Source organism: Podarcis melisellensis (assembly GCF_964234715.1).
Source record: "Podarcis melisellensis genome assembly, chromosome: 5".
Lineage (NCBI taxonomy): Eukaryota > Metazoa > Chordata > Lepidosauria > Squamata > Lacertidae > Podarcis > Podarcis melisellensis.
In genome coordinates this window covers 34,868,914-34,889,416 of record NC_138537.1, presented here as the reverse complement: position 1 = coordinate 34,889,416, position 20,503 = coordinate 34,868,914, and the positions used below count along the sequence as shown (strand labels likewise).

Here is a 20,503-nt window from a genome sequence, read left to right as displayed (position 1 = left end):
TTCCCAAAATCCCTTATGCATCTCTGATGGCTCCAGTTCTAATACTATTTGCCTTTAAAAACTCCAATTTGCCAACATTTATGATGTAAGAGAGAGACTACCCAGATTCTGTATGAAGAAGAGCTGCTATTCTTGATGGTAGAAACTATAGCTTCAAAAACATAAACAAATCATTCTGCAGTTTCCAAAACTTTAATGAAGTTCAAATCCCAGATTTCAACACCACAGAACATTTGAATAAATACTTCGCCAGCAAATATCTTCATGGCAGGTTCAATCAGCTGCCCTCCTTATTGTAATAGAAATCCACCAATGCCCCAATGGTTTTCTGTGTTTTAACTTCCACTGCTCCATATGACACTTCCAAGAGAGGGTTTCACATGTATCTAAATGAGTGAGTTTGTTCTATAGCTTGCTGATCTAAGCATCTAGGACTGTGTTTGCCAAAAATCATAATCTCAGTCTTAGATTAATTTATAGATAGGCTTTCCTGTTTACAGTATGTGCTGAACACCTTCAAGCAAGTCATTATCAACACTATCCATTTATTTGCATGCCACTTTCCCACGAGATTGTGCCCAAAGCAGTTGGCAACATGTCAAATGAGCAACAAATAAATAATAATCAATACATAAATGCATAACAAAAGCATAAATCCATATAACTTTAAATAAGACATTACAGTAAACTCACGTGATGCAAAACAAAACAGGAAAGAGAATAAAACTGAACACAGAAATAAAAGCACACAACATCCAAGTCCAAATGGATTGCCAAAATCTTTCAGAGTGTTCCATAATAATTTTATTGGCTTCCTTGCCACTTGTCAAATCTTATCATGGTTTCTTCCACTGCATTAATTTAAAGGTATATCTTGAGGGCTTCTTTCCATACTGTTAGGGTAACAGCATACAAGTGGAGGTGTGGGAAACATGTCCAGAAAAGGAAAGGACTGAAACCTGTGTAGGTACTGCAATTATTCACAGTATCCAAGGGAGAGGCTGCAAGGGGCCATCATGCATGGGGACTTCAGAGACTGTAGAACAGTGGTGCAGAATTTGTTGTCCACTTGCATGTTCCTGGACTCCAGCTCCCATCGGCCACAGCCAGCAAAGGTCAGGGATGATGGGAGTTATAGTCCAGCAACATCTTCTAGAGAGTCACCAGCTTCCCATTTCCGCTGCAGAAATTGGTTGCACTGCGTGAGTGCATCTCATCCTTGAAATAAACACTGTTATGATGGATCGGTCCCATCAGCAGAGATTTAACTGGAAAAAGAACCAACAGTTATAGATAGGAGGCAAATGCAATGTGAGGAAGAGAGTGGAAATCTTCTGCTCACATACTCTTTATGCCTTATCTCACAAGTGATGAAAAGTTTTAAGGCAATATTGCATATCGCACAGCAGATTATTTACCGGTAAGTAGTGCTTCATTTGGGCTGAAAATAATTTCTGTTTATTTATATCACTCATTTTTGCAGCATGCTACAACATCAGCTTTGCAGGGACACCTGAAAGGATTTTTGTGCTTCTTCTGTTTACCTATCTGGACCTAGTAATGTAATTATGGATTGGCTGAGCATCTAATTCCACCCCCGTCAGGTCTTGCTGCTACTCAGTCATAGGTCTGCTCCATCCCATTGCATACCATCACATGCCATTCCATTTCATTCAGTCCCATTGTATGCATTTCGTGCATGCTTTAAAATAATAAAAATAGGAATTTTCAGTGTATTCACCAGCAAAATACGCATTTTGCATGCATCATTTATATAAAATATGTATTTTATGTGTACTTTTATACACAAAAATGCAAAATCCAGAGACGTGAGCCATCAGACTGGGAGTTTCATTCTGATCTGCAAGCAGCTTTGGGAGAGTCGGAGCCAGTTGTTATGAAAAGCGGACTAAAAAACTCTCCCTCCCACCCCCAATTATAAGGCTGTCTTGCTGTTCTGCAAGTCCTGATTTCCTTGCCATGTCTGTTTTCAGCAAACATCTATGCCCTTACAATGGGGCCGCCATTGCTGCCCTCCACCACTTACTTGCTCAGGAGCAACTGCTACTTTTTCCACCCAAGAGGACGTATCGCTGATTACAAGGCTGTCCTAAACCAATCACATTGTATTATCCCATGAGAGCAAGTTACTCCACTTGTAGATCCATTTATGCCTTGAAGCACAAAGATTAATAGCCTTGGCTGACGTTAACGGTGGTGCCTGCAAGGGACATCTTTGCTTCGCTTCCATTTATTTTACCTGACAATATCGAATTTCTTATTTGTCCCAGACAGCTCATTTGAGTGGAGCCATACTTTTTTTGTGAAAGGTATTAATGCTCTCAGTAACTACATATTTCAAATCCTTCTGCCTACTTTCCAGCCTGATGTTCCAAAGAGGTGAAGGCTGTTATGATGGATTCTTTGTCTCAGTAATCTGCAGCTTAGAAGAAGGAATCTAACTTTCCAGAGGCCACATGAGATTTCCTATCATTTAATGATAAGGAGTAACTGTCCCCGATTCAAGGAGAGAAGCAGCTAAGCTGGCATCATGCTAGGTAACTACCCATGTCTGGACCAGTAAGAAACAGTGATAGGAAGACCAGTAAGAAACAGTGATAGGAAGCAAGGGCATGAAATCCTAACTAGAGGACCTGCACACTTCCCAGATGGAATGACACCTACTGTCACCCCAGATTTTCCCTCTGCTTTTCTCATATACTTTGGCAAATGTTATGTTAAAGTGGTAAAGGTAAAGGAACCAGCAGTGTATATGATGGCAGGGGTGGGGTCAGCAAGTACAGCACTGCTCTCTTCCTCCAAATGATTGCATGGAGGATAACACTTATGCAGCGTTATTGCCTCTTAATAAGGTACTAAAGAACATTTCCCCATCTTTCACTTCAAGTTAAGCTTGCATTCTTTGCTCATCATCCACAGACACCTTTTGACAGCAGGCAGTTCTAACTTCAGATTAAAAAGGAAAAGGTAAAGGACCCCTGACTGTTAAGTCCAGTCGCAGACAACTCTGGGGTTGCGGCGCTCATCTCGCTTTACAGGCCGAGGGAGCCGGCGTTTGTCCGCAGGCAGTTTTTCTGGGTTATCTGGCCAGCATCACTAAGCTGCTTCTGGGGCAACGGAACACTGAAACCAGAGCAGCGCATGGAAACACCGTTTACTTTCCCACCGGAATGGTACCTTATATACTTGCACTTTGACGTGCTTTCGAACTGCTAGGTTGGCAGTAGTGGGGGCCGAGCAACGGGAGCTCACCCCTTTGCGGGGATTTGAACCGCCGACCTTCCGATCAGCAAGCTCTAGTCTCAGTGGTTTAGACCACAGCACCACTCGTGTCCCTATTATGTTATGTTACCAAAATGTAATTTGTAAGGCAAAACCAATGTGGCATAAGACCTTGGTAGTTTGGGCCCAAGTCCCTGTCTGCAAAGCCTGGGTTTCACTGCATACATTACTGTGAACTGAAGTCATGCTACAAAGTGGCAGGATTGTGTTGGCATCCACACATACACTAGTTTATTAAGGTTACCTTCACAGTTTTCTTTACATTCTTCCCCCATGGCACAAGGACAGGATGGAGCGTGTGCAAGGGAAACCAACAGTATCTTGACACTGGGTGGCCCCACCTATTTCTCAGAGCCTTTTCCTCAGTGCAGCTACTCAACCACCATCCTAGGTTGATAGTGAAGGCTGAGGCAGGTGCCAAGGGGGAATTTTTTGGGTGTCCCTAAATTGACCCTTTTCATTTACTACTCAGTGTTGTTATTTTCGATTGTGGGTGATGTTACTTTGTCTCTTTAGGGTGGGCAGTATGGGCCACAGATGTGAAGTGAAGATGATTTGGTGAACTGCTCGAGTCATTTGTGGGGTGAATGAGTGCTAACCCAGCCTCCCTCTTATTCCTGGCTGGCTTGAGAGGATGGGAGCACACTTTGGCCCAGAAAATCCATTAGTTGAATGCTGACCAGAAGTTATAGATAGGGCAAGCACAGATCCCTTGGCCTGCCTTTATGGGAGGGTGTTTATGACAGATGTTGATCCACTCTGTTGGGTCAGTACCTTGAGTCAGATGGAGGCAAAATAGATTAGTTCAATAGTGGCCATACTTGTCATTGTTTGCTATTGCCTTGCTGCAGATTCTGATTTGAATGAATAGGGGACTTATTCAAATAAGTTTCTGTGTTGTGGCATCAGTCTGGTGGGGAGGAGGGGAGATGGCATGGTAAGCAGTGCTCCATTCCCCCCAATTATTCATTTATATGTTGTACATAGCAATATTTATCCGTTACTTAGAAGGTGAAATGGTTTGAAAGATGGATGGATGTTAATTAAGGAAGCCACACTCTGGACAAGTTCCAAGAGCCTTCCAATGACCAATTATGGAAATGAAATCATAAAAAAATTTCTGCCATCTAATTTTTTCTTGTCAGAAGTTGGGTGGCCGGCTGAAAAAGATGCCTCAAGTAAGACATGATTCTCCAAAGTAACTCAGCCATGCTGCCCTTCAATTGGTCATGTTGCATGAAGTAGGATGATGTTTCTTCCTCCATGAAGGAGGGGCAAAGCACTCTCCTGCACAAAAGCACACGGGGAGTCAGAATCTGATTGGCTTTGTGGTATGTGACATCATGTTCATTACATAACTGGCTGTGAGAGTTCAGGGAAGTAAAGAAGATGGGAAAATGGTGCTGACGCACAGAGGAGAGGGAGGAAAATTACCGTGAACACTAACAAACAGAAGTGAAAAGAGGCACAGAATGATTTGGGGAGATTGGAAACATTTTTGGAAACACAAGAGAGGCGGGACATAAGAACCCTGCTGGATCAGACTAATGGCCCAACTAATCCATCAACCAGAACTCACAGTAGCCCACCAGATGCCTATGGGAAAGCCCACAAGCAACAGTGATCTCTCTACTTATGATTCCCCAGCAACTGGAATTCAGAAGCATACTGCCTTTGACAGTGGAGTCAGAATATAGCCATTTTGGCTAGTAGCCCATCATAGCCTTATCCTCCTTGAATTTGTCTAATCCTCATTCCAAGCCATCAAACTTGGTGGCTATCTCTACATCTTATGGGACTGTATTCCAAAGTTTAACTATGTGCTGAGTGAAGAGATACTTCCTTTTGTCTTTTGTGAGCCTTCCAACAATTGCCTTCATTGAAAGTCCCTAATAGTCCCCTTTTAGTCCCCAAAATGTTTGTGAATGAATATTTGGCACTGGTCTAGTTAAAACATTACGAGAACGGCAGTTTGCAGAGTTCACTGAATCATGGGGCATCTCCAAAATTAGGAAATGCTGCTAAGGCTAATTTGATGGGACTTTACCAAATGCACCCCCCGTATATTATGATTATTTCTTTTTCTACCCTTCATAATTTCATTATTCAGAAGGCAATTGGAACCTTAGGAATATTCCGCTTTGCTGCTTCAAAGCAAAAAAGTGCCATAAAATAGTGAAGCATCTTCAGAGCACATAAGGTGGTAATTCAAAACAGCCTGAAGATAATGCAAGGTTGGCTTGAAAAGCAATAGCACAAAAATGAAAAATGAGAAGTGAACACAACTGTTTATTTCATACGTTTAACTCAAAAAATGAGGTTCACACCTTAGACTGTAAATATATGTGTATTCATGAGGGGCTTACTCTTGAAACTGCAGGCCTGCAGCCGTTTTAAATTACAAAGCAGTGGCATATATTGAGGGACAGGTGAAAGAATGTGAGGTTTCAACAGAATGAACTCATTCTGCTCCACCAAAATGTCAGTGTGAATCAGTAAAGCTTCTGCAATTCTCTACTGTCATGTTCTAATCAGCTAAGGGGAAGTTAAAAAAACAGTCCACTCTCATACTAATTCAAAGAGCTGCAACACAGGCAATGTGCTAGTCCCACCCCTTGCGTCCTGAGTTCAAGTGTCTTCAAAGCCCATGACACCTTTGGTAAAGGCTGTTCTCCAACTGGAGCGCTTGCAGGCCAATGTTTCCCAGTTGTCAGTGTTTATAGTACATTTTTTTATATTTGTCTTGAGACAGTCTTTAAACCTCTTTTGTTGACCACCAGCATTACGCTTTCCATTTTTCAGTTCGGAATAGAGTAGTTGCTTTGGAAGACAATCATCAGGCATCAGGACAACATGACCAGTCCAATGAAGTTGATGTTGAGGAAACATTGCTTCAACACTGGTGATCTTTTTCTGTTTTCTGTAAGGGGAAGATCTGCCGTATTCAAGCTGTTTTCCTTGGCATTCATGCTGCATGTCTCATTCAAGTGCTGAAAGTGCTGTCATTGCCACTGGCCAGTGTAATCGGCCATTTCCCTCCTGACATAGAGTTGAGCTCATGGGACATTCTGTTTCAACTTAGAAGGGAACACTGCATCCTCCGTGGCAGGACATCTTCACTACCACTTGAAGTGGTGGCAAATTTTTTGTTTTCCTTGTAAAATAGAACAACTTGGCCCCCTCATCTTTAAAGCTAAGCCCATACCTGCCTGAAAATGACGAGACTTTCTCCCATCCCCTGAAAGTCCTCATATCCCCTCTTAGGTCTTTGCCAGAGCTGAAAGTACTCTGGTGTAGAGCTAAATTGCAAGGAGGATTGGACAGTCAAACAACAAACTGAAACATTCAAACTGCAGATTTGGAGATCCCAGTTTCAGAAAATATTCAGAACATGACAGGGGGGATCTCTCTCTTTCTCTGGATACACACTCCTACTATAGTTCAAAGTAGTGGGCTGGATACATGTGAATAGTAGCCCAGAAATATGAAAGAGCACATGTTATGCTTGCAAAACATTTCCAGCTCGTTCCCATTTGAAAGAAGCTCAGTTAACAAAGGTAGGGACTGAGCAGGTTCTCACTGGCATATTGGAAAGGCTCTGTCATTCCAAGTAGGCGAAACTGGGCTAGAGAGGTCAGTAGTGTGACTCAATATATGGGAACCCAGAGCCCACTTGGCATTCTGAAGTCTCTGAGAGAGTAAACATTTCCCAATCTTTCCCCTTAAAATAGTGCTAAAAAATGGATCAAACCCATCCTGTTTGCAGGTGATGCAGTAAAGCACCAATGGGTGTCAACAGTATTTGATAAAGACATGAAAGAAACATTTATGATGTTGAGGCTGCATTCACAACTTTGCCTCTCCCAGATATATACTCAAAGTTAGCACATCACAGTAATCTCACTGGTCCTATTCAGGCACCATGTCTGAATATGGAATATAAACATTTGTAGGGGCTGCCAGGCAGAGAACTCAGACATGCCAACCTTCAATATCCCTTCATGTGCTAGCCAAAGGGAGAATGGGCAATTCAAAGGCCACAAAATGCTTCCAATGAGCACTTTATAAAAAGTATAAAAATGCAGAGAAAACCCTGAAGCTGGTTAAGTTTCCCTGTAAGTCAAGGTGAACCAGTGCATTATTGTTCCTTTGGAAATCTGCCCAGGTTTCCTAAAATGCAACATGGAGCCAGGAAAATGCATTGCTTTAGAAAGTGACTTCAGATACGATAAAACTTGGCACTCAGAAATGGGTATACTGAACATAAAAGTGTCATGCAGCCGAGTTCATAGTATGTGAATAGTCACTGGGTCAGCAAGGGTATTTAAATAATGAGAACGCACTGTAAAGGGCACATATAAGACCTCTCTCTACAATCCATTCACTACATAAGAAATCTATATTTGCTTCTATTTTGTTGTGCATCGTTGTCCACTTGCCCCTTGAGATTGCACTTCAAGATTGGATTGATGAAGAAAATTGTGTTCCGGGGTGATCACATTTTCTCAGCAAAGTATAATACTTTGTATCTTGGGAAACTGACACACACTAGGAGTTGTAAGAGTGACCTGGCTCTGGAGGGTTCAGTGTATGTGTGAAGCAATTAGTGAAGAGCAACACAACCTTCCCCTAGTATCTGCAACATTTATTTAAGAAACTTTTTTTTTTTAAGATGGAGTGTGCATGGTCCTTGCTGTACAGCTTCAGCAAAGGAGCTCTCACTGAGCAAAGGCAGAAATACCACACCATTTCATGGTCCTTTTGTTTAGCAGGATCTAGGAACACAATAAAGTGCCTTAAGACGGGCCAATTGGTCAGTCTAGCTCAGTATTCTCTACAGCAGGTGGCAATGGCTCTCTGGGATGGAGTTTCTCTCAGCTCTACCAAGAGATGCTAGAGCAGGCATAGGCAAACTTGGCCCTCCAGATGTTTTGGGACTACAACGCCCATCATCCCTAGCTAACAGGACCAGTGGTCAGGGATGATGGGAATTGTAGTCTCAAAACATCTGGAGGGCCAGGTTTGCCTATGCCTGTGCTAGAGATTGAGGCTGGGACCTTCTGTATGCAAAGCAGATGCTCTTCCGCTGTGCAAGAGACCCACTTGTGTGAGTAGTGCAATATATAACCTGGGGATTTATATTTGGCAGCAGCAATTTCCTTGATTTATTCGGCACAGTTTGGTGGTCCCCTTATGAAAACTGTATTGTCTACACTGCCTGGGATTTCTCCCAGCCCTACAAAGAGATGCAAGGGATTGAACCTTGAACCTCCTGCATGCAGAACATACTTTCCACTTCTAATCTATGACTCTTCCCCACATGCTCATGTGTTTTCTAGTTCTTTGGAAGGGGTTGACTTGTCTTGTCCTGTCCGTCTAGCAAGCTTAAGAGAATGTGATAAACAGAACTTTATATTCTCCCTGCTTGCCTTATGTACAGATGAGATACTATGTTATTGTCACTGGAAAATGTGAGTGACTCTACAGAGAGGCCCTAAGTTCTATTCAACCGAGAGAGCTGCCATTTTTTTGCAGCAGCAGATGTTCTGTTCTTTAATATGCTGCTATTTCGCTATCTTGCTGCCATATAAAGGAGGAAGAAAAACAGGTTCTACTTAGGGACATCTATTGTTACAACATACATGCTGCAGCAAAGGCCATTAAAAAGAGATTTGCCCCCCTAATTGAATGGGGGGGGGGCGGATTCCTGTTTACAACAGGAAGGCCATAACAAAACCTTAAAACTGGGGTTGTCTTTGCTCTTCCTGTTTTCTGCTTGTGATAAATTGAAAAACAAATTGGGCATTTGCTGTACTGTTTGATCAGATCCAATGTATTAAACATTTTTAGGTTGCAGTGGAGTAGTGGGGACCCCAGTAGCCAAGCTAGAGATTAAACTGAGTGAAAAGGAAGGAGGAGCTCCAATTAACAGTGGGTGGAAGTCCTCATTTCTTAAAGTGGCACCATGGATGATTGGAGTCATAGAGGTTTCAAGTTCCTATGATTAATCTTCCCCATAGTTAATGGAAGTGCTCTAGTGCTAAATTCATGCACCAAAGGTTTTCTAGTTTGGGTCTTATTATGGACAGACATCTGTCTGATTGGTATAGATAAGCACACTATACACCTGACTAATTTCACTCTCATCCATTAAATATTTGCAACAATTGGGTATTTCCATATCCCTTCCCCACACTTTTGGGAGGCCATTTCACTCCACTTCCATTCATCTTCATTAACTTAAATTACTACAATAAAAGGAAAGTTGTAGGAAAATCTCATTTGTACTAGACAGATTAAACTTGCATCAATTTAAATTTGCTGCAATAATCAGTTCCTTATGATGGTGCTGTACTCTGGGGCCTTCGGCAGGTTTAGGAATATTGTGAGTTGGGTCAGGAGAAAATGGTGGAGTTGGAAGGAAGTGCTGCTGACTAGAGAATTTGGTATGTTGCTGATGCAAGTTTGAAATAATCAAAAAGATGGAAGAGACGAAGAGGACAGCAAGAAGAGGACATCTCAGATATATTGATGACACCTGACATTTGGAAGGGTGTAAATATAGAGTTGTCTGTGGTGAAATATAGTCTATTATTCATTTCGATCCCTAGCTTGTCCTGCTCTATCTCAACCCTGCTTTAAAGGGAAAAAATGGGCATTAGGCTGCTGTCAGCAAGAACTCAGCCCCACAGGAGCTCTTGAAGCTAGATCTTAAAAGTGTCAGGGGGGTTTCTGCTTTGTATGCTGGTATCACCTACTGCCAATCAAAGGAGTAAAGTACAATGAAACCAGCCAAACTATCAAGTGACAATCCTTGACAACAATAGTCATGTGGTACTCCATGACTCCTGTGTAAAAGCTTGCAGGCTAGACTTGCTCACACCTTTGAGAGCAAGAGTTCTGTTGCTCCTGTGAGAGAATACTATCACTTTGGATCCAACCTGACAGGACAAGAGAGAGCACATCATTTACACTGCATAGATTGGCAGCACAGATTGATTCAGATGTTATGGAAAAGTAGAGCTGTGTGTCATCAGCATACTGATGGCACCATGCTCCAAAATTCCTAATGATCACTCCCAGTTATAGATGATCACTCCCAGTTATAGATGTTAAATAGCATTGGAGACAAAGTTGTCCCCTGTGTAACCCCATAGCGTAGCTGCTAGGGTGTCGAAGAGCATTCCCCTAATACTACTTTCTTGACTTGACCATGCTGTTGCACCATCATCTTTACTATTTGATCCCTGACTGGCTGAGATCATACAACTCCTGCAGCCAAGCTGGTGCCAACTGTACTGTTTTGCTTTCCTTTGGACTACACCAGCAAGGCCAACAGGGGGGTCTTGTTGTCTGGGCAGTCCAGGACTTCCATATACACTGCGCCCAGGCTTGTGTCCCAGAGAGATCACTGTGGTGCTGCTAAAACAGCAAAACCAACACAGGAGCTAGCAGTTATAAGAGCAACCTGTTTGGCATAAAATACAAGCGTTATGGTTGCCTTTGTTGGTGGCAGAGATCATTGTGTTTTCCTGGTGCCCCCAGTCAATAAGCTGCTGACCCACCACTGTCTGTCTGCTTCAGCGGGTGCTTGGAACTCAGAGTATCATTTGACAAGCAGACTGAACCACTGTACCAGGAAACAAAGAAAAGAAACAAACCTCCTAGAGGTTTGCAAGCTAGAATGTCAGAACCATGTCTGCTGGCTGTGAAGGTCAACAACTCATGGAAGATGGCTATCACAGAAAATATGTCTTTTCGTATTGGTCTCTACAGCCACAGCAGTTGCCCTAACTCTCCAATGGTTTGAGTTTACCCCAATGGCACACTCTTCCATTGTTTCTCGAGACAGACAGATGCCAGCAACAAAATACAATGAAAAATAAGTACAGAAAGCAACAACACTTGCATATTTGAACTGGGGCTACAAATTGCAACAGAAATGCTGCAAATTATTATGGGAAACCAGTTTATATAGAACTCCTTAAGTATTAACAATGTACTTTCCATAATGACAGTAGCCTGAATGGCTTTTGCAAAGTCACTATTCTTCATAGTAGCAACATTCACAGGTATAAAGAGTATGTTGAAACCCAGGCTGAGCCCCTGAAAGAAGGCTTTAAATTAACAAATGTCCAATATCATAATAGCAATAACATCCATGAAACCTACTAGTGTATTAAAACAGAAGGTCTTATTGACTAACGTAGAATCTATACTACATTATGAAATGGCAGATGTTAATGTTATAGCTTTGTGTAAATATATGTACTTTTATTAATTTTACAAAAGAAACACTATTGCCTGTTTTAATATATCTGTTCTGATCCATAACTATATCTCTTCAAATGTTTTAATGCACAGAGGCAAACAAAAAGTTCAAAAAAATGCTACAATTTTGCAAGTTTGTACTGCTTTAATTGACATGTGTTTACATTTCTTTCAAAAGATAAAAATGGAAATATGCAAAAGTATTTATGTTGTAATCCTAAACACACTCTTATGGCAAAAAGCATCTGCGGCAATCAATGGGGCATACTTCTAAATAAATGTGTTTAGAGCTGAGATGTCAAACCATATGTAGAAGAACTGTAATGTGCCTTTCCTAAAAGGTGCCTGCAGTACTTCAGGCTAATGAATCAATCTTTAATAATATTAATGTCAAAATGTAATTTTAGAAGCAAGGTGGGAGTGCCTCTCTGGATCATCCATTAGTATTTTTCCTTGCTGAATATTACTTAAGAACCTAGCAGTCACAAGCTGGTGTGGGGTATTTAACAGCATTAGCACTGCCAAATTTCCTCTAATTTCTTTTCAGTATAAATCTCCTTAAGTGTCTACATCTTAACACTTCAGAAGACTAAAGACCTTGCATCCTGAGACTTTAATGGAAAACATTAACAGGCAGTGTGATATCTTCTGTTGTTACTGCACCTTGTATCTGAGCTCAAGAGTAATTATATTATTATGATTATTTATTAAATTTGTATATTGCCCTTCCTCTGAAGATCACAGGGCAGTTTACAACATAAAAATAAAAAACGAGAACTCGAAAAACGTAACAAGAAACAAACATACTAATAATCCACAATCACATTTACAAGTCCACAGATCATTCAATAAGCCAAAGGTCTGGTTATATAGAAACATTTTTACTTAGCACCTAAAGATATGTAATGAAGGTACCAGGCAAGCCTCCCAAGGGAGAGCATTCCACAAATAGGGGGCCACCACAGAAAAAGCCTGTTCTCATGTCACTGCCCTCCAGACTTCTCATGAAGAAGGGCCTCAGATGATGATTACAGGGTCTGGGTCAGTAAATATGGAGATAGGTAGTCCTTGAGGTATTGTGGTCCTGAGGCTTTATAGGTCAAAACCAGCACTTTGAATTGGGCCCAGAAACTGATTGGCAACCAGTGCAGTCAGGCCAGGATCAGAGTTATATGCTCAAACCATTTTGCCCCACTGAACAAGCTGGCCCCTAAGTGCCTCAGTCTTATCTGGAGTGAGCTTCAGTTTGTTGGCTCTCATCCAGACCATTACCGAGGTGAGACAATGTCTCATCCACTGCCACACCTGCAGATATGATGGAGAATTAGAGCTGTGTGTCATCAGCATATTGCCGACAACTTACTTCAAAACTCCAGATGACCTCACTCAGTGGTTTCATGTAGATGTTAGACAGCAGAGGGGATAAAACTCAACCCTGATGAAACCCACATTGAAGGCTCCACAGGGCCAAAAAGTATTACCCTCTGGAAATGACCATCCAAGTAGGACTGGAACTACTGCAAAGGGGTGCAACCCAACCCCAACTTGGACAGCCCGAAGGATATGATGGTTGACGATATTGAAAGCTGCTGAGAGGTTGAGGAGAAAATTAACAGGGACACATTTCTCCTGTTTCTTTCCTGACAGAGGTCATCATACAGGGCGACAAAAGCAGTTTCTATGCCAAAACTGGGCCTAGAATATTTTATATCAGACAAGTGTCTATTAACTAATGTTTAGATTACCCAACCACAATGGCAGTAGCCAGTTCCATGGGTTTTCCCATAGAACAGTTACCTCTTCTGTTCCTGAGGTGCTGGAACTCTTCAGATGCCCTGAAACTTCATGATTTCTTTAGCTTCACTCAGGTGACTGTGAAATTAGTGTACCCTTGGTGTAAGCACAACACAGAGAGCAACTCTTGGCATATTACTACTGCTACTGCTACTATTTATTATATTTCTCACTCACCCTTCACTATGAGGCCCCAGGTAGGACAAATAAAAAAATACAGTACAGTATTTTTTAAAAATACTGAAACATATCCCAGGTGTCGAAGACCAGGCTTTAGAGATGCATCTTCAGCATCTGATGATGACAGTCTTTCATTTATTGGGGGCTTAAGTTATTTAAGGTTTTAAACACTAATGTGAATTAGGCCCAGAGATCTCACAAGGTTGTTGTGAAGAGAAATGGCATATCGTTCAACCACAGCCATAATACATGCTACAAATAGCAGCAGAGCCATCCATAAGTAAATATAGTAGTCTTTTAAGCTAGCTTCTTTTACCAGCACTGTGTGGGGAATTTTTAATTTTATGATTTGCTATTTAACAAGATGCAGAGAGTTTGCACATGGTTAGCCAATAGTTTAGTACTTTACATAAATGCTTTACAAATGGTGACAGTAATTACAATTCCAGCAAATGGTTATTATCTGTCTCTTTGAAATTTTCCAGACTAAATAGAAATTTCATGCATACTGAGTACATTTGCACTAGTTCAATTCTCTCTTTCTCCCCCCCCTCAAAAATGCTTTATAAGGTAAGAATAATATTAATTTCAAATTACTGTTCAAATATTATATGCACCCATTCATCACAAGTTGCATTTTAAAGGAAGTGAGGTTGCACTGTAAGCACATTCAGTGTTTGCATAATCCCTTGGAGAAATTTATCCCACCAATTTGTTATTTGCATATTTCTTACAAACCTTCATTTGATGTAATCTGTGCATTGATTTCCCCCCTGAAACATGTCTATGTATTCATTTGCACACATTTTAATGTTTATCTTTGCCAATAAGCACTTTTTATCGCTTGCAATATTTTTCTTTACACATTTTGCAAAATAAGTCTTGCTACCGAGCTGCAGTTTATAAAAGTAAGTCACCATGAGTACAAAGTACTACACAAGTTTTTACTGAAAAACAAAAAATAAAAATGGCATGGCAAGTTTGCTAACCCACTTTAAAGGAATGATTGGGCTGTGAAGCTCAGATGACTGTACTCTGTGTACTAAAACACACCGACTCTTTCACTCCTATGTGAGCTGAGATGACTCATCTTTAGCATCCAGTGTGGCATCTCCCACTAGACCCATCTCAGTTTTGCATCAAGTGCAGGACTGAAAAACAGGCATGCCTCTATTCGAGGGGGCTGCCGGGAGAGAAAATGTTGTAGTGGGGGATGCTAAGTTGTCACCATTGTGGAAGTAAGATTCAACTGCCAAATCCAGTTAGCCTTTGTACATGGAATGTGTCATGTGTCATCTGTCCTTTGCCCTAGGTAGCAAAATGTCTTGGGCCATGTAAGAATGGCAGAGGACAGGAAAATCTGGGCTCCCAGAATTTTTGGTAGCTTTCTTAGCTTTGACCTTGAGAGAATGAACCAGGCGTCCCACAGGTCCCTGGCTGCAAGTCCCCGATTCTCATTTCCTTGCCTTGTTGTGTTGTACCTTGCCAGAACTCCCAGCGATAATGACCTTGGGCTGTTGCCTGACTTTGTCTCAGGGTAACACTTGGATCTAGACCAATTCTGTTTCTTGACCTTGGTTTGTTTGGACTGTGCTGCATCTGCCACCCTGCCCTTATTGGAGAGTATTTTTTGTGAAGGCCCACATTCTTCTGTAACTGGGATACAAGCCCCAGAGGGCATCTCCTGGAGCATGGGCAGGAAAACTAAAAGTCTCAGCCCTTTTGCTGGGTTCTGGTTACAGATAAATTGTAGGTTCTGCCAAGGAAGTAGTGGTGTCTAGGCCAGGAGTAAAATGCCTTTGTTAGTAGGAAGGGATTTATAGATCAATGACATTTTATTTGAGAGGTGTGGGCTACTTGATTGTTTTTCCTCTTATCTGCAAGGCTGTTGTAAAAAGACACAGGCTTTGGGGTAGATTATATGAGTTTTCTATCCTCACATTCATTATTATTTTTTTATGATGTGCAATAAAAATATTCTAGCTGTTTCTGGCAACCGACCAAAATGTCATAACAGTATAGTTTCCTGATTGTGTGCCTTTTCTGTGGCTAACAGCTCATCTTTAAACTATGCTGCAAACTCAATTTGTTTATCGTGCATGCCATAAAGGTACAGCATAAAATGTGATACAAGTTTTTAAAGAGACCAAGGGTGGGGTCCACAAAAAACTGTGCAGGCAAGTGTCTGAAACTCTGCAAAATCCAGGCATCTTGAGTTTCTGTGCAACACCTACTACCGCTATGAGCCCACAGAGCAGCTGGAGTAGGTGCCTTTTGTGGGAGCCCCAGATATTATATTCCACATGCCAGCAATGAGCTGCATAACAGAACATTAGAGTTGGAGGGGACCCAAGGGTCATCTAGTCTAGCCCCCTGCAGTGCAGGAATCTCAAGTAAAGCATCCATAACTGATGGTCATCCAACCTCTGCTTAAAAAAACTCCATTGCTTCCTGAGGGAGGTGCAGTTACTAGGGATGTTCCTAAAATTTTTGTCATCATTAGAATGGAATGCAGGGAAAAGCAAACTCATGTTAACAATAAAGATCAACTAAAATGGCAGCATTGCAACAGTGGCAGAGCTAGCTGCTCCGGTATCTAGAGTGGTGGGGGTGGGGCTAGGCACCCGTGGGGGTGGGGCTAGGTGACAGTGGGGGTCAGGTGAGCATCCCAAGGGTGCACCACCTGTGTTGAGTGTCCCAGGGGGGCGGCGCAGTGATGTTACCCCCCCTCAGGGACGACACTTGGGGTGGATCACACCCACCACACTCACCTTCCTCCGCCAGTGCATTGCAAGGAACTCAGGTATAACTGGGTTTGGTCAGACTTGAGCTGCTGTTGTTGGTGCCAAGGAAAAGAAGGGAATGTGTACAGCACAACAGTTTGTGGTCAGTGTCCTAATGTTCAAAGCATCAAAGATTCTGGTCTGAGGCCACATACTTCAGATAATTTCAACAGCTGTTATCTCAAGTATAAGAACATGGGGCCAGCTCAAGACATTTTACCAGCTTGAGCAAAGGACCAGATGGTGATCTTCCTACTTCATGTGATTTCTAAATGACTGGGCCAACAGTGACATCTTAGTTCAACAATGCATCCTCCATTGCACCTGAGGCCCACAGGCTACCTTATAGAGTGTAGGGCAGACACACAGCACTCTCCTCCAACACCTTGCTGCCATTTCCTCCCCACCCCCTAGCATTTGCTTCCTAAGGTGGCCATTTTGCCTATCTCTGACAAATAATAAAACCAGCCTTACAGATATAAACAGCAGATCATGCCCGTAAAACAATGAACATAGTATGAGGTTCATTTCACTTGCTCACACAAGAGTAATGGCTTAAAATTACCATCCATACCAATGTTTGTTATGGTGATGCCCACTAATCGCAACGCAAAGCTGAACACCACAGAAGCGTACTGAGAAGCCTGGTACTGAAATTACTGGGATAAAACATCTTTCTCACAACGTACTATGCAAAATAGACTTAAATATTCATGTACTGAAAAACAATGTGAAAACAAAACCTTACTTGGCTGGTGAAAATAAATCCGCACAATAATAGCAATTTTTGGCATGTTGATGCCATGAATCTGTAAAAAGCTAGCCTTCTGAAAAGTGATAAACAGAGCTTTACACAAAATTAGCACTTCACAGCTCATGAGCTATACATATTGCTCAATAACTGATCTGCTTTGTTTGCATGTGGGGTTGGGCAGAGTATTCCCCCCTGCCTGTGATTGGTTTAGAAATTCTGATATCACAGAAGGCATAGGCAGGTCAGGGAGATCTTTCTTTTTTATGCAAGGGTGGGGGCAACCATAGAATTCTAAGGGCCATTTAAGTATTTGCTGTTGGGAAGCCATAGATTTTTAACATTACGTCCATGCACTTTGGGTGGGTTCCTCTGGATCTATTCAGCAAACAGTTATTATCCACAGAAAAGACGCCCAGGGGGGGCCGCTAGGGGCGCATTGGAAGATAGCTGACAGTAACATCTCTCCGGCTCACACGAGGTAATTAAGAGGCGGATATGGGAGTATGCAGCCTCCCTTGTTGCCCAAGGGAATGGGGAACACTGCCTTGCCTGCTGTGGCCATAAATCATCCCCGGATTCAAAAGAAGGGGGTGAGGGCACTAGGCACAAAGCCCTTGTGTGGGTCCGGCTCTCCCAGACGCTGTCTCTGATCGTGCGCTGGCTGCATCAGCTCGAAATAAACAATTAGAAAAGAAGCAAATGCACATACTTCAAGTGAAGATCAGGAGTAAAGACTGCTAATTAAAGGGATCTCTGGGATGTGGAGCGACGGGCTGGATTCAACAATAAATCAAGAAGGAGAATCATCAAAGGATTGGTATGTCGGAGCGAGACTGAAAAGGGGGGGGGGACTTTTCTTTTTTTGTCTTATGTGAGTAACCAATAACCCTTCCCCTTAAGAAAGAATCGTCGCAATTACTGATCACAAGCAGGAGGAGAAAGAACTGTGTGGAAATTAATTACTAATCAGAGATATGGCGTGTGGGAACATCGAGAAAGGAAAGAAAGCTCTCTGTGACGCAGTCATAAAAAGAGATTGTTATGGCAGGCCTGCCCGCAGGAGGACTGAGGGGGAGGAGGACTATGGCTCGTTACTATATCGGAATGTGAGATCGGCCTGGCAGGGCCCCTGAGAAAATTTATGAGAGCGGCAGGCCTGTGGAAATCAGGACAGGCTGTGGGAAACGTTTTGTACGGAGGTGTTGAAATGATGTCTGTCTATTTTGATATGGCTCTTGGAGGAGTGTAAAATCCACACAGGATATAACAACTTTTGTTTTCAACCCGCTTGTGGAGACTATCAGAGATCATAAAGAAAACAAGAAGATGAGGAAAACAACAAAGAGAAGATGGAATAGAACTGTGAATACTATTTGGACAGAATTGTGTATATTAAAGCAGCAGCAAGAGAGATGTTTGGATCCCTTTCGGAGCTCGAAGTATGGGTACCCCCAACAAAAAATTTAAAATTTGGCTGTGTAATTTGGAATTAATGTGATTTGGAATTAATGTGATTTGATTGGCCTGTTAATAAAAATTATTAAAAAAAAAAAGAGAGAAGACGCCCAAAGTTCTATTTTCAAGATGAAGATCCAGAACATGGAAAGCAAAATACAGGCTGTGGGTTTGGGTTTTTTTGCCTCCCTGTGAATCAATTGGCTTCAATTCAGCTACTTCCAGCTTACAAATTAAATGATTTATCAATATCTGATATAACCCTCCTTATCTGCCAACTGAGAAGAGTAATTCTGTGAAAAGGGGGCTAAACTCCTTTTTTTTGAGAGTGCTTAATGGTTTTTTAAGGAACTAATTGGAAGGAAATTAAGGATCAATTATTACTTGTGTATGCTTCTAAGAACATCATTGCTTAACATTCATGCCACAAAGTTATTGTATCACTGAAAACACCTGGACACAGCTTCAAATACATGCTTAAGATGGAAGAGCTACAAGAAATAATACCCTACACTGTTCAAAAGTTGAAATTTTTATTACATTTACAGTTCTCACAGTTGAAAGCATTCTATATTCATTTGTTTTTAAAGCCCAAATCTAGGGGTACACATTTCATTCTGCTTAGAAAAGCTAACCAGGTAATATTTGCTTGGTTCTTTTTTTAACCCCACAACCCACCCTTCCCCCATGTGCCTTGATCATGAAAAATATGCTACACTTTCAGGAAGCACAGCATCAGGAAACGGGAATTTATTTACCTGAAATGAAAAACAGATTGTAGACTTCAGGGATATATCCATTTGGAAGATGAACAAACTGTAGAGTTGACACTGGGCACTTGGGTATAACAAAGAAAGAATTTATCTTCAGTTTTGAGATGTAATTCAATCAAAGTGTCTTCCCTGCAGGCTTTTTTATGTCCCCGCATGATTCCCACATGATTTCAGTTTTATTGGCCAACAGGAACAAACTCAGGAAACAGCAACAAAATAGTTCAGAGGACTGGGGCAAATGAACAGTGAAGACGCGCCGATGTTACATGTCTCAAATCAATTACGATGGAATTGAATTCTGAAGGCCCAGTCAGATGAAAGCAGTTTCAGCTTTCGAGACTGGAGACTCATAGACCCACCCTAACTATGTTCATTGGGGAGTTTTGTTTACGACAAAGGCAGTGGTGTAGCGGTAAATATTGACACCGCATCTCAAAGGAGATTCAAAAGATGCAAGGAGCTTTGCTATTCCACTGACATATTTTCGTATCAGCTGACAATGAGAGACTTCTAAATTGGGGTTGAGGCCATCTTAGAGTAAACCCATTGAAATTACTTAATATTGTTTATTAATTTCAATGGTGCAGGGAGAAGAGAACAGGTTCAATTTTCCACCCTTCGACATCTCTGATGCTCCATCAAATTGGCTAACAGAATGCCGGGGGGTTAAGACAGATGTAATTCCCCCACAGATTTTAATTTACCATTTGAGAATGATAGTTTTAGTTTGCCTTTTAGCTTTAAGATAAACTTGCCATGGCAATGATCTTCTATGAATTTTGAACTTGACAGCCACCTAAGCAAAATTAAATCTTTCTGAATTAAAAATAACTCTGAAAAGTATGATGGTGGCATGATTTTGAACAGTTCTTTTCACTGCCGTGAAGGAATGTTGATCCAAACCGAAATGTTTCCATTTCTCAATATAGTACCAGAATTTTCATTGCAAGTTTTCAGTTTCCCAAGACAAACCACTGATGGCAATATTTTTCCAAGCAGAAAATGGAAGGCTTTTTGTTGTGACTTCTGCAAAATAATTCAGTGGACTCAGAGATAATTGATTCATGCCAAGAGGGAATTTGGCTGTTTATGGTTTGTTAGATTATTTTAATACTGAGTTTGAATTTCACATCTTTTGCTTATTGACTTCTATTAAATTGCTATGCCTCATTGGTACTGTTCTATACAAA

General features: G+C 41.6%; 1 protein-coding gene across 2 annotated transcripts in view; it reads right to left on the bottom strand.

Annotated features, from left to right (window-relative positions):
* The window catches only part of LOC309369532 (glypican-5-like), a 384,544-nt gene that overhangs the window by 76,730 nt on the left and 287,311 nt on the right, over positions 1-20,503 (bottom strand). The window lies entirely within an intron of this gene.